The 12509-nt window shown below is 45.9% G+C and overlaps 1 protein-coding gene across 1 annotated transcript in view; it reads right to left on the bottom strand.

Annotated features, from left to right (window-relative positions):
* CPNE4 (copine 4) overlaps positions 1–12509 on the bottom strand; it is a 900265-nt gene that overhangs the window by 165017 nt on the left and 722739 nt on the right. The window lies entirely within an intron of this gene.

Genomic DNA, 12509 nt, shown 5'->3' on the forward strand with positions numbered 1-12509 from the left:
TCCCCAAACAGCACATGACGCAAAGAAAAAAAGAGGCGCAATGAGGTAGCTGTGTGAGTAAGATAAGCGACCCTAGTGGCCGACACAAACACCGGGCCCATCTAGGAGTGGCACTGCAGTGTCACGCAGGATGGCCCTTCCAAAAAACCCTCCCCAAACAGCACATGACGCAAAGAAAAAAAGAGGCGCAATGAGGTAGCTGTGTGAGTAAGATAAGCGACCCTAGTGGCCGACACAAACACCGAGCCCATCTAGGAGTGTCACTGCAGTGTCACGCAGGATGTCCCTTCCAAAAAACCCTCCCCAAACAGCACATGACGCAAAGAAAAAAAGAGGCGCAATGAGGTAGCTGTGTGAGTAAGATAAGCGACCCTAGTGGCCGACACAAACACCGGGCCCATCTAGGAGTGGCACTGCAGTGTCACGCAGGATGGCCCTTCCAAAAAACCCTCCCCAAACAGCACATGACGCAAAGAAAAAAAGAGGCGCAATGAGGTAGCTGTGTGAGTAAGATAAGCGACCCTAGTGGCCGACACAAACACCGGGCCCATCTAGGAGTGGCACTGCAGTGTCACGCAGGATGTCCCTTCCAAAAAACCCTCCCCAAACAGCACATGACGCAAAGAAAAAAAGAGGCGCAATGAGGTAGCTGTGTGAGTAAGATAAGCGACCCTAGTGGCCGACACAAACACCGGGCCCATCTAGGAGTGGCACTGCAGTGTCACGCAGGATGGCCCTTCCAAAAAACCCTCCCCAAACAGCACATGACGCAAAGAAAAATTAAAGAAAAAAGAGGTGCAAGATGGAATTGTCCTTGGGCCCTCCCACCCACCCTTATGTTGTATAAACAGGACATGCACACTTTAACCAACCCATCATTTCAGTGACAGGGTCTGCCACACGACTGTGACTGATATGACGGGTTGGTTTGGACCCCCACCAAAAAAGAAGCAATTAATCTCTCCTTGCACAAACTGGCTCTACAGAGGCAAGATGTCCACCTCATCATCATCCTCCGATATATCACCGTGTACATCCCCCTCCTCACAGATTATCAATTCGTCCCCACTGGAATCCACCATCTCAGCTCCCTGTGTACTTTGTGGAGGCAATTGCTGCTGGTCAATGTCTCCGCGGAGGAATTGATTATAATTCATTTTAATGAACATCATCTTCTCCACATTTTCTGGATGTAACCTCGTACGCCGATTGCTGACAAGGTGAGCGGCGGCACTAAACACTCTTTCGGAGTACACACTTGTGGGAGGGCAACTTAGGTAGAATAAAGCCAGTTTGTGCAAGGGCCTCCAAATTGCCTCTTTTTCCTGCCAGTATAAGTACGGACTGTGTGACGTGCCTACTTGGATGCGGTCACTCATATAATCCTCCACCATTCTTTCAATGTTGAGAGAATCATATGCAGTGACAGTAGACGACATGTCCGTAATCGTTGTCAGGTCCTTCAGTCCGGACCAGATGTCAGCATCAGCAGTCGCTCCAGACTGCCCTGCATCACCGCCAGCGGGTGGGCTCGGAATTCTGAGCCTTTTCCTCGCACCCCCAGTTGCGGGAGAATGTGAAGGAGGAGATGTTGACAGGTCGCGTTCCGCTTGACTTGACAATTTTCTCACCAGCAGGTCTTTCAACCCCAGCAGACTTGTGTCTGCCGGAAAGAGAGATCCAAGGTAGGCTTTAAATCTAGGATCGAGCACGGTGGCCAAAATGTAGTGCTCTGATTTCAACAGATTGACCACCCGTAAATCCTTGTTAAGCGAATTAAGGGCTCCATCCACAAGTCCCACATGCCTAGCGGAATTGCTCCGTGTTAGCTCCTCCTTCAATGTCTCCAGCTTCTTCTGCAAAAGCCTGATGAGGGGAATGACCTGACTCAGGCTGGCAGTGTCTGAACTGACTTCACGTGTGGCAAGTTCAAAGGGCATCAGAACCTTGCACAACGTTGAAATAATTCTCCACTGCGTTTGAGACAGGTGCATTCCACCTCCTATATCGTGCTCAATTGTATAGGCTTGAATGGCCTTTTGCTGCTCCTCCAACCTCTGAAGCATATAGAGGGTTGAATTCCACCTCGTTACCACTTCTTGCTTCAGATGATGGCAGGGCAGGTTCAGTAGTTTTTGGTGGTGCTCCAGTCTTCTGTACGTGGTGCCTGTACGCCGAAAGTGTCCCGCAATTCTTCTGGCCACCGACAGCATCTCTTGCACGCCCCTGTCGTTTTTTTAAAAATTCTGCACCACCAAATTCAAGGTATGTGCAAAACATGGGACGTGCTGGAATTTGCCCATATTTAATGCACACACAATATTGCTGGCGTTGTCCGATGCCACAAATCCACAGGAGAGTCCAATTGGGGTAAGCCATTCTGCGATGATCTTCCTCAGTTGCCGTAAGAGGTTTTCAGCTGTGTGCGTATTCTGGAAACCGGTGATACAAAGCGTAGCCTGCCTAGGAAAGAGTTGGCGTTTGCGAGATGCTGCTACTGGTGCCGCCGCTGCTGTTCTTGCGGCGGGAGTCCATACATCTACCCAGTGGGCTGTCACAGTCATATAGTCCTGACCCTGCCCTGCTCCACTTGTCCACATGTCCGTGGTTAAGTGGACATTGGGTACAACTGCATTTTTTAGGACACTGGTGAGTCTTTTTCTGACGTCCGTGTACATTCTCGGTATCGCCTGCCTAGAGAAGTGGAACCTAGATGGTATTTGGTAACGGGGGCACACTGCCTCAATAAATTGTCTAGTTCCCTGTGAACTAACGGCGGATACCGGACGCACGTCTAACACCAACATAGTTGTCAAGGCCTCAGTTATCCGCTTTGCAGCAGGATGACTGCTGTGATATTTCATCTTCCTCGCAAAGGACTGTTGGACAGTCAATTGCTTACAGGAAGTAGTACAAGTGGGCTTACGACTTCCCCTCTGGGATGACCATCGACTCCCAGCAGCAACAACAGCAGCGCCAGCAGCAGTAGGCGTTACACGCAAGGATGCATCGGAGGAATCCCAGGCAGGAGAGGACTCGTCAGAATTGCCAGTGACATGGCCTGCAGGACTATTGGCATTCCTGGGGAAGGAGGAAATTGACACTGAGGGAGTTGGTGGGGTGGTTTGCGTGAGCTTGGTTACAAGAGGAAGGGATTTACTGGTCAGTGGACTGCTTCCGCTGTCACCCAAAGTTTTTGAACTTGTCACTGACTTATTATGAATGCGCTGCAGGTGACGTATAAGGGAGGATGTTCCGAGGTGGTTAACGTCCTTACCCCTACTTATTACAGCTTGACAAAGGCAACACACGGCTTGACAAATGTTGTCCGCATTTCTGGTGAAATACTTCCACACCGAAGAGCTGATTTTTTTTGTATTTTGACCAGGCATGTCAATGGCCCTATTCCTCCCACGGACAACAGGTGTCTCCCCGGGTGCCTGACTTAAACAAACCACCTCACCATCAGAATCCTCCTGGTCAATTTCCTCCCCAGCGCCAGCAACACCCATATCCTCCTCATCCTGGTGTACTTCAACACTGACATCTTCAATCTGACTATCAGGAACTGGACTGCGGGTGCTCCTTCCAGCACTTGCAGGGGGCGTGCAAATGGTGGAAGGCGCATGCTCTTCACGTCCAGTGTTGGGAAGGTCAGGCATCGCAACCGACACAATTGGACTCTCCTTGTGGATTTGGGATTTCGAAGAACGCACAGTTCTTTGCGGTGCTTTTGCCAGCTTGAGTCTTTTCAGTTTTCTAGCGAGAGGCTGAGTGCTTCCATCCTCATGTGAAGCTGAACCACTAGCCATGAACATAGGCCAGGGCCTCAGCCGTTCCTTGCCACTCCGTGTGGTAAATGGCATATTGGCAAGTTTACGCTTCTCCTCCGACAATTTTATTTTAGGTTTTGGAGTCCTTTTTTTACTGATATTTGGTGTTTTGGATTTGACATGCTCTGTACTATGACATTGGGCATCGGCCTTGGCAGACGACGTTGCTGGCATTTCATCGTCTCGGCCATGACTAGTGGCAGCAGCTTCAGCACGAGGTGGAAGTGGATCTTGATCTTTCCCTAATTTTGGAACCTCAACATTTTTGTTCTCCATATTTTAATAGGCACAACTAAAAGGCACCTCAGGTAAACAATGGAGATGGATGGATACTAGTATACTTATGGATGGACTGCCGAGTGCCGACACAGAGGTAGCTACAGCCGTGGACTACCGTACTGTACCTGCTGCTAATATAGACTGGATGATAATGAGATGTAGTATGTATAAAGAAGAAAGAAAAAAAAAACCACGGGTAGGTGGTATACAATTATGGATGGACTGCCGAGTGCCGACACAGAGGTAGCTACAGCCGTGGACTACCGTACTGTGTCTGCTGCTAATATAGACTGGATGATAATGAGATGTAGTATGTAATGTATAAAGAAGAAAGAAAAAAAAAACCACGGGTAGGTGGTATACAATTATGGATGGACTGCCGAGTGCCGACACAGAGGTAGCTACAGCCGTGGACTACCGTACTGTGTCTGCTGCTAATATAGACTGGATGATAATGAGATGTAGTATGTATAAAGAAGAAAGAAAAAAAAACCCCGGGTAGGTGGTATACAATTATGGATGGACTGCCGAGTGCCGACACAGAGGTAGCTACAGCCTTGGACTACCGTACTGTACTGTGTCTGCTGCTAATATAGACTGGATGATAATGAGATGTAGTATGTATAAAGAAGAAAGAAAAAAAAAACCACGGGTAGGTGGTATACAATTATGGATGGACTGCCGAGTGCCGACACAGAGGTAGCTACAGCCGTGGACTACCGTACTGTACTGTGTCTGCTGCTAATATAGACTGGATGATAATGAGATGTAGTATGTATAAAGAAGAAAGAAAAAAAAAACCACGGGTAGGTGGTATACAATTATGGATGGACTGCCGAGTGCCGACACAGAGGTAGCTACAGCCGTGGACTACCGTACTGTACTGTGTCTGCTGCTAATATAGACTGGATGATAATGAGATGTAGTATGTATAAAGAAGAAAGAAAAAAAAAACCACGGGTAGGTGGTATACAATTATGGATGGACTGCCGAGTGCCGACACAGAGATAGCTACAGCCGTGGACTACCGTACTGTACTGTGTCTGCTGCTAATATAGACTGGATGATAATGAGATGTAGTATGTATAAAGAAGAAAGAAGAAAAAAACCACGGGTAGGTGGTATACAATTATGGATGGACTGCCGAGTGCCGACACAGAGGTAGCTACAGCCGTGGACTACCGTACTGTACTGTGTCTGCTGCTAATATAGACTGGTTGATAATGAGATGTAGTATGTATAAAGAAGAAAGAAAAAAAAAAACACGGGTAGGTGGTATACAATTATGGATGGACTGCCGAGTGCCGACACAGAGGTAGCTACAGCCGTGAACTACCGTACTGTGTCTGCTGCTAATATAGACTGGTTGATAATGAGATGTAGTATGTATAAAGAAGAAAGAAAAAAAAACCACGGGTAGGTGGTATACAATTATGGATGGACTGCCGAGTGCCGACACAGAGGTAGCTACAGCCGTGGACTACCGTACTGTACTGTGTCTGCTGCTAATATAGACTGGTTGATAATGAGATGTAGTATGTATAAAGAAGAAAGAAAAAAAAAACCACGGGTAGGTGGTATACAATTATGGATGGACTGCCGAGTGCCGACACAGAGATAGCTACAGCCGTGGACTACCGTACTGTACTGTGTCTGCTGCTAATATAGACTGGATGATAATGAGATGTAGTATGTATAAAGAAGAAAGAAAAAAAAAACCACGGGTAGGTGGTATACAATTATGGATGGACTGCCGAGTGCCGACACAGAGGTAGCTACAGCCGTGGACTACCGTACTGTACTGTGTCTGCTGCTAATATAGACTGGATGATAATGAGATGTAGTATGTATAAAGAAGAAAGAAAAAAAAAACCACGGGTAGGTGGTATACAATTATGGATGGACTGCCGAGTGCCGACACAGATGTAGCTACAGCCGTGGACTACCGTACTGTACTGTGTCTGCTGCTAATATAGACTGGATGATAATGAGATGTAGTATGTATAAAGAAGAAAGAAAAAAAAAACCATGGGTAGGTGGTATACAATTATGGATGGACTGCCGAGTGCCGACACAGAGGTAGCTACAGCCGTGAACTACCGTACTGTGTCTGCTGCTAGTATAGACTGGATGATAAATAATGATATAAAAATATATATATATCACTACTGCAGCCGGACAGGTATATATTATATAATGACGGACCTGCTGGACACTGTCTGTCAGCAGAATGAGTTTTTTAATTTTTATAGAATAAAAAAACACCACACAAGTCACACGACGAGTGTACTTTTTCAGGCAGACAATCACAATATACTATACTGGTGGTCAGTGTGGTCAGGTCACTGGTCACAGTGGTCAGTGGTCAGTCCCACTGGCAGTGGCACTCTGGCAGCAAAAGTGTGCACTGTTTAATATGTACTCCTGGCTCCTGCTATAACCTATAACTGCTCCCCAGTCTCCCCCACAATTAAGCTGTGTGAGCACAGTCAGATATTATACATAGATGATGCAGCACACTGGGCTGAGCACAGATATGGTATGTGAGTGTGACTGAGTCACTGTGTATCGTTTTTTTCAGGCAGAGAACAAGAACAGAACGGATTATTAAATAATAATAAATTATAAAACTGCACTGGTGGTCAGGTCACTGGTCATCAGTCACTAGTATAACTCCTCCTAAGCTCCAGTAAGTAAATGAAGTGTCTCACTCTCACTCTCCTATCTATTTTAATTTCTAAACGGAGAGGACGCCAGCCACGTCCTCTCCCTATCAATCTCAATGCACGTGTGAAAATGGCCGCGACGCGCGGCTCCTTATATAGAATCCGAGTCTCGCGATAGAATCCGAGCCTCGCGAGAATCCGACAGCGTGATGATGACGTTCGGGCGCGCTCGGGTTAACCGAGCAAGGCGGGAAGATCCGAGTCGCTCGGACCCGTGTAAAAAAACATGAAGTTCGGGCGGGTTCGGATTCAGAGAAACCGAACCCGCTCATCTCTAATAGGCGCTACATTGTAACACTGCCGTGTGCTGCCTGTCACTCAGTACAGGAGCACACAGCCGATCAGGAGAGTGCTACAACGTGGCGCTCCCTGATTGGCTGAAGAAACCCACTTAGACAGAAGTCAGAGTGGGTTTCTGGCATTCGGGGAAAGGAGTCCCATGTGAAAACATGGGGCCCCTTTCAGTTCGTGGCTCGGGTATCCGTTTTGTTATTTTATTCAAGTACCTGGATTACAAATGGTTGCCCCGAGGACCCTGGGACCCTGGATCTGGTGAGTAGAATTTATTCAACAGGTACCCCTTGGATTCTACTGGAGAAGGACCGACCTGCGTGTGAACATAAGGTAAGTATGTATGTATGTTTGTGTGCATGTATGTAATAAATCTTTACTTTCACGGTGTGTGTGTCTTGTCTTTTTTGGGGTATTTTTTTAGTAGTAGTACTACAGGTACCAGCGGGCCCGTTTTTCCGCCGCATGCTGGTACTTGTGGTTCTCCAAGTACCAGCATGCGGGGGAGGCTTGCTGGGCCTTGTAGTACTGCTACTAAAAACAATATCTTTTCATTATCACAAAAGGCTATCAGAATCAGCCCCCCCATCCGCAGCCCATTGGATGGGGGGGGGACAGCCTCGGGCTTCACCCCTGGCCCTTGGGTGGCTGGGGGGGACCCCTTGATTGAAGGGTACCCCGGCCAGGGGTGACTAGTTGGATTTTTGATGCCACGGCCGCAGGGCACTATATAAAAGTGACCCCCGGCTGTGGCATTATCTGTCCAGCTAGTGGAGCCCGGTGCTGGTTTTAAAAATACGGGGGACCCCTACTCTTTTTGTCCCCCGTATTTTTGGAACCAGGACCAGGCGCAGAGCCCGATGCTGGTTGCTTAAATATGGGGGAACCCCTGTCAATTTTTTCCCCATATTTCTGCAACCAGGATCGGCTCAAAGAGCCCGAGGCTGATTATGCTTAGGAGGGGGGACCCCACGCAATTTTTTTTTTGGAAAAAAAACACTTTCCCACCCCTTCCCACTGATAGACATGCACGGATCTCATGGATCCCTGCATGCCTATGCAATCACGAATATAAAAAGCAGGTCTGCTTTTTTTTAGCACTTTTTTGCGATTTGTAATTTTTCACGGCAGTGTTTTCCTCTTTGGAGATTTGCACTTTTTAGTAAATTACCGAGTTCTACTAATTTGCTGGCGTATTTTGACCGATGGTGTATTCATTTGTATTTTTTTACAACTACTTCCAAAAAAATACGAATGCCCTCATCTCTGCCGTGATTTGAGTTTAGTAAATTACCGAGATGACACTTTGAAGAAAAAACGGCATCTCGGTCAAAATCGGGACCTTAGTAAATTTACCCCTATGTCTCCATAATCCCAAAAACGTCAGTCTTCTTGGAAAGTGGTTTGATCCTTTGTAAGGGAAAGAGAACAAACGTTATCAAACAACGGTTTCTCTATTTCTTTTTCCTCTGGGAAGGGATTGTGGATTCGCAGGAATATCTGAGCATTTCTGTAATCAGAAAGCAGCAAATTTCTACAAATGTTTACGAATAATTCCAGTGATTTTGTCATTTTCTTCCAGTGATTTGGACCAATAATACCATTGATTAGAACGAATAATTCCAGTGATTTTGTCATTTTCTTCCAGTGATTTGGACCAATAATACCATTGATTAGAACGAATAATTCCAGTGATTTTGTCATTTTCTTCCAGTGATTTGGACCAATAATACCATCGATTAGAACAAATAATTCCTGTGATATTGAGGTGCTTAGCTTAGCCGTCCAGCGACCACAGTGCACCTCTTTTTCTCTTTTCTTTGCATCATGTGCTGTTTGGGGCCAATTTTTTTTAAGTGCCATCCTGTCTGACACTGCAGTGCCACTCCTAGATGGGCCAGGTGTTTGTGCCGCCCTCTTGGGTCGCTTTGCTTAGTCATCCAGTGACCTCGCTGCAAATTTTAGGACTAAAAATAGTATTGTGAGGTGTGAGGTGTTAAGAATAGACTGGAAATGAGTGGAAATTGTGGTTATTGAGGTTAATAATACTATAGGATCAAAATTACCCCCAAATTCTATGATTTAAGCTGTTTTTGAGGGGTTTTTGAAAAAAAAAACACCCGAATCCAAATTACACCCGAATCCGACAAAAAAATTTCAGGGAGGTTTTGCCAAAACGTGTCCGAATCCAAAACACGGCAGCGGAACCGAATCCAAAACCAAAACCCAAAAAATTTCCGGTGCACATCTCTAGTTAAAGGCGGAACTGTAGTCCACGAATAACAGTCTAACCTAGGAGTCTCTATTTTCAAGGTGACAAAGTACCCTGTGAAGGACCATAAGAGCTGCGTCTTCAGTTGATCTGAGTAGAACAATTCTCTCAAAACATTTCAGAATCAATGAAGTGAGAGCAACTGGGCTATGGTCGTCCAGACCAATGACCAATGTAGTCTTGGGAATTGGAACAATTATTGAAGTTTTAAAACACCGTGGGACAGTACATTGACTCAATGAAAAGTTAAAAATCTTTGTAAAAATGCCTGCCAGCTGCCCAGCACATGCCCGTAAGACTCTGCCCGGAATACATTCCGGGCCAGGAGCCTTCATGGCGTTCGTTCTGCTGAAACAATTCCTAACCTCAGCTTCAGTCAGAGTCAGAAAACTATCTGAATGGAAGCTAGAGGGATTACCAGTAGAAGGCTCTACCTCTGCAAAGCTTGCATAAAAATGGTTTAGCTCATCAGCCAAAGGACCACCCGACCTAGCAGAAGTAGAACTTTTATAATCAGAGATGCATTTAATTCCTCTCCACATCGTCCTTGCATCACCTGATTCTTTAAAATGGTTTTCGATCCTGTTCGAATAAGTTTCCCTAGCATGACGAATACCTTTTCTTAAGTTGGAACGGGCAATCGTATAGACTAGGTTATCTTTTGCTCTAAACGCCCTATCCCTAGCTCTCAATAGGGAGCGAACCTCACTATTCATCCAAAGTTTATTATCTGAGAAAATAAGAAATACCTTCCTCTTAGTAACATTTTCTATGCAACAATTAATATACAATGACACCATTGAGGCTATTAGATCGTTATCAACACCTAAATCCCCTGTAGCCTCCACAATGAACTGATCCCAATCGGTGCATTCAAAACAGCCCTGCAGACTTAATAAGGCTCCCTCTGGCCAAATCTTAACTTCCCTAGAGGCTGGTCGATCCCTCCCTAATACCGACAAATATTTGGGAATTAACCAGTGATGAGTGATCGGACTGCCCAACATGAGGGCACAAAAGACATTTGTATGCATGTTTAACATTAGTATAAACATGGTCGAGAGTATTAGCCCACCGGGTTGGTACCAAAACATTCTGTACAAATTTAGGGAACACATATTTTAAGTTCACCTGATTAAAATCTCCAGCAACAATAAATGCACAGTCCGGGTGTAGAGTCAGCAGTTTAGAAAAAGAAATAAGCAAGATATCTAATGCCAAGGCGATATTCGCTTGCAGAGGGATGTACACTGTGGCTACAAAAACCACAGAAAAATTCCCGAGGCAAATAAAATGGTCTACACCGCATAAGCATAAATTCCAAATCAGCAGAACAAAAGGTCTCAATTAGATCCGCATTGGAGTACCATCTATCATGGTTATATATGCAAAGACCACCGCCTTTTTTCTTTCCAGACTCCAAAGTCCTGTTGACTCGAAATACAGTCCGGATCACTCACCCCTAGCCAAGTCTCAGTAAATATCAACAAGGAGCAATTAACTTATACGGCAGTACCACTGGATTTATACGGCAGTACCACTGTACTGGACTTGTATGGCAGTACCACTGGAATTATACGGCAGTACCACTGGAATTATACGGCAGTACCACTGGACTTATACGGCAGTACCACTGGACATAAACGGCAGTACCACTGGACATAAACGGCAGTACCACTGGACATAAACGGCAGTACCACTGGACTTATACGACAGTACCAATGGACTGGACTTATAAAGCAGTATCACTGGACTTATACCGCAGCACAGGAACACCACCACTGGACTGATGCAGGACAACATAGCACCACTGCAATGGACTGGACTTATACAGCAGCCCTGGACATATGGCAGCAGAGTACACCACCACTGTGACTGGACTGATGCAGCACAAGACCCCACCACTGGACTGATGCAGCATAACACAGCACCGCTGGACTGGACTTATACAGCAGCACTGGACATATGACAGCAGAGAACAGCACCACTGTGACTGGACTGATGCAGCACTAGCCAGTACTGGAATGACACATAAGACAGAGCAGGTCGCCACCCCATTTTCCAGTACAGACAGACACTGAGGGGAGAGCCATGTCCTCTCGCTACACTCTCCACTGGACTGGAGTGAAAATGGCGGCAACGCGCGGCTGCCTATATGGATTCCAAAACTCGTGAGAATCCGACAGCGGGATTAGGACATTTTGCCTCATTCTGGTTTCCAAGTCTGGCGGGAAGTCCCGAGCCAGGCTCGGGACGTGATGTTCGGGGGGTTCGATTCTCAGAGAACTTAACCCGCTCATCTCTACAAATAGGCAAGAAATACTACTACTACTACTACTCATTTTATTTATATAGCATTCTTTCTCCAACAGGACTCAAGGCGTTTTACAGACATCAAAAACAATACAGAAGATTTAAGTAATACATCAAAAGATAAACCACACAGACATAAAAGAAAACCTTGAGCACACAGAAAGAATAATGCATGATTGGTGTAGGCATTTTGTGTAATGACTTCCATGGGTTGTGTATTCCATCCTCATAAGGTACCAGGTGATACAGCCATCTTAGGTGCACTGCATTGGATTACCCAGGGTGGAATAGTCTACCCGTAGAAGAGATAACACAAAATGGGGAAATTGCAGAGTCCTAAGGTACAGAGTAGGGTTCCAACAAAACCATCAGGTCCATGTATTTTTCATCCCATCCACAAGCGCACCAGATAAGGCAGCCATGTGGGACGCACTACGAAGGTCACACTGTGGGAGATGAGCCATACAAGGGCCAAATGCATGTATGGGAAAACTGACACTTGTGTAGGAGAATGCTATACCCTGCATGGAAAGATCCAAATGAAGCACACCCTGCCCACGGAGAAACCATCCGAGGCAGCCATCTGGGGTGCACTGTGTAGGTTGCTGCTGGCAGTATGTGCAATCAATGGAGGTAAATATTACAGGAATAGCACATAGTGGGGTGGAAGTATGCTGTAAGAAGAAAAAGAAGTGAAAAACACATTTGCCGGAAAACTGTAATAACATTATTTTGCGAAAATTATAAATATCCTGGTCTCATACTGTACAGTATAATTATAATGATAAACAACTA

This window comes from Pseudophryne corroboree, chromosome 5 (assembly GCF_028390025.1).
Source record: "Pseudophryne corroboree isolate aPseCor3 chromosome 5, aPseCor3.hap2, whole genome shotgun sequence".
NCBI classification, from domain to species: Eukaryota; Metazoa; Chordata; class Amphibia; order Anura; family Myobatrachidae; genus Pseudophryne; species Pseudophryne corroboree.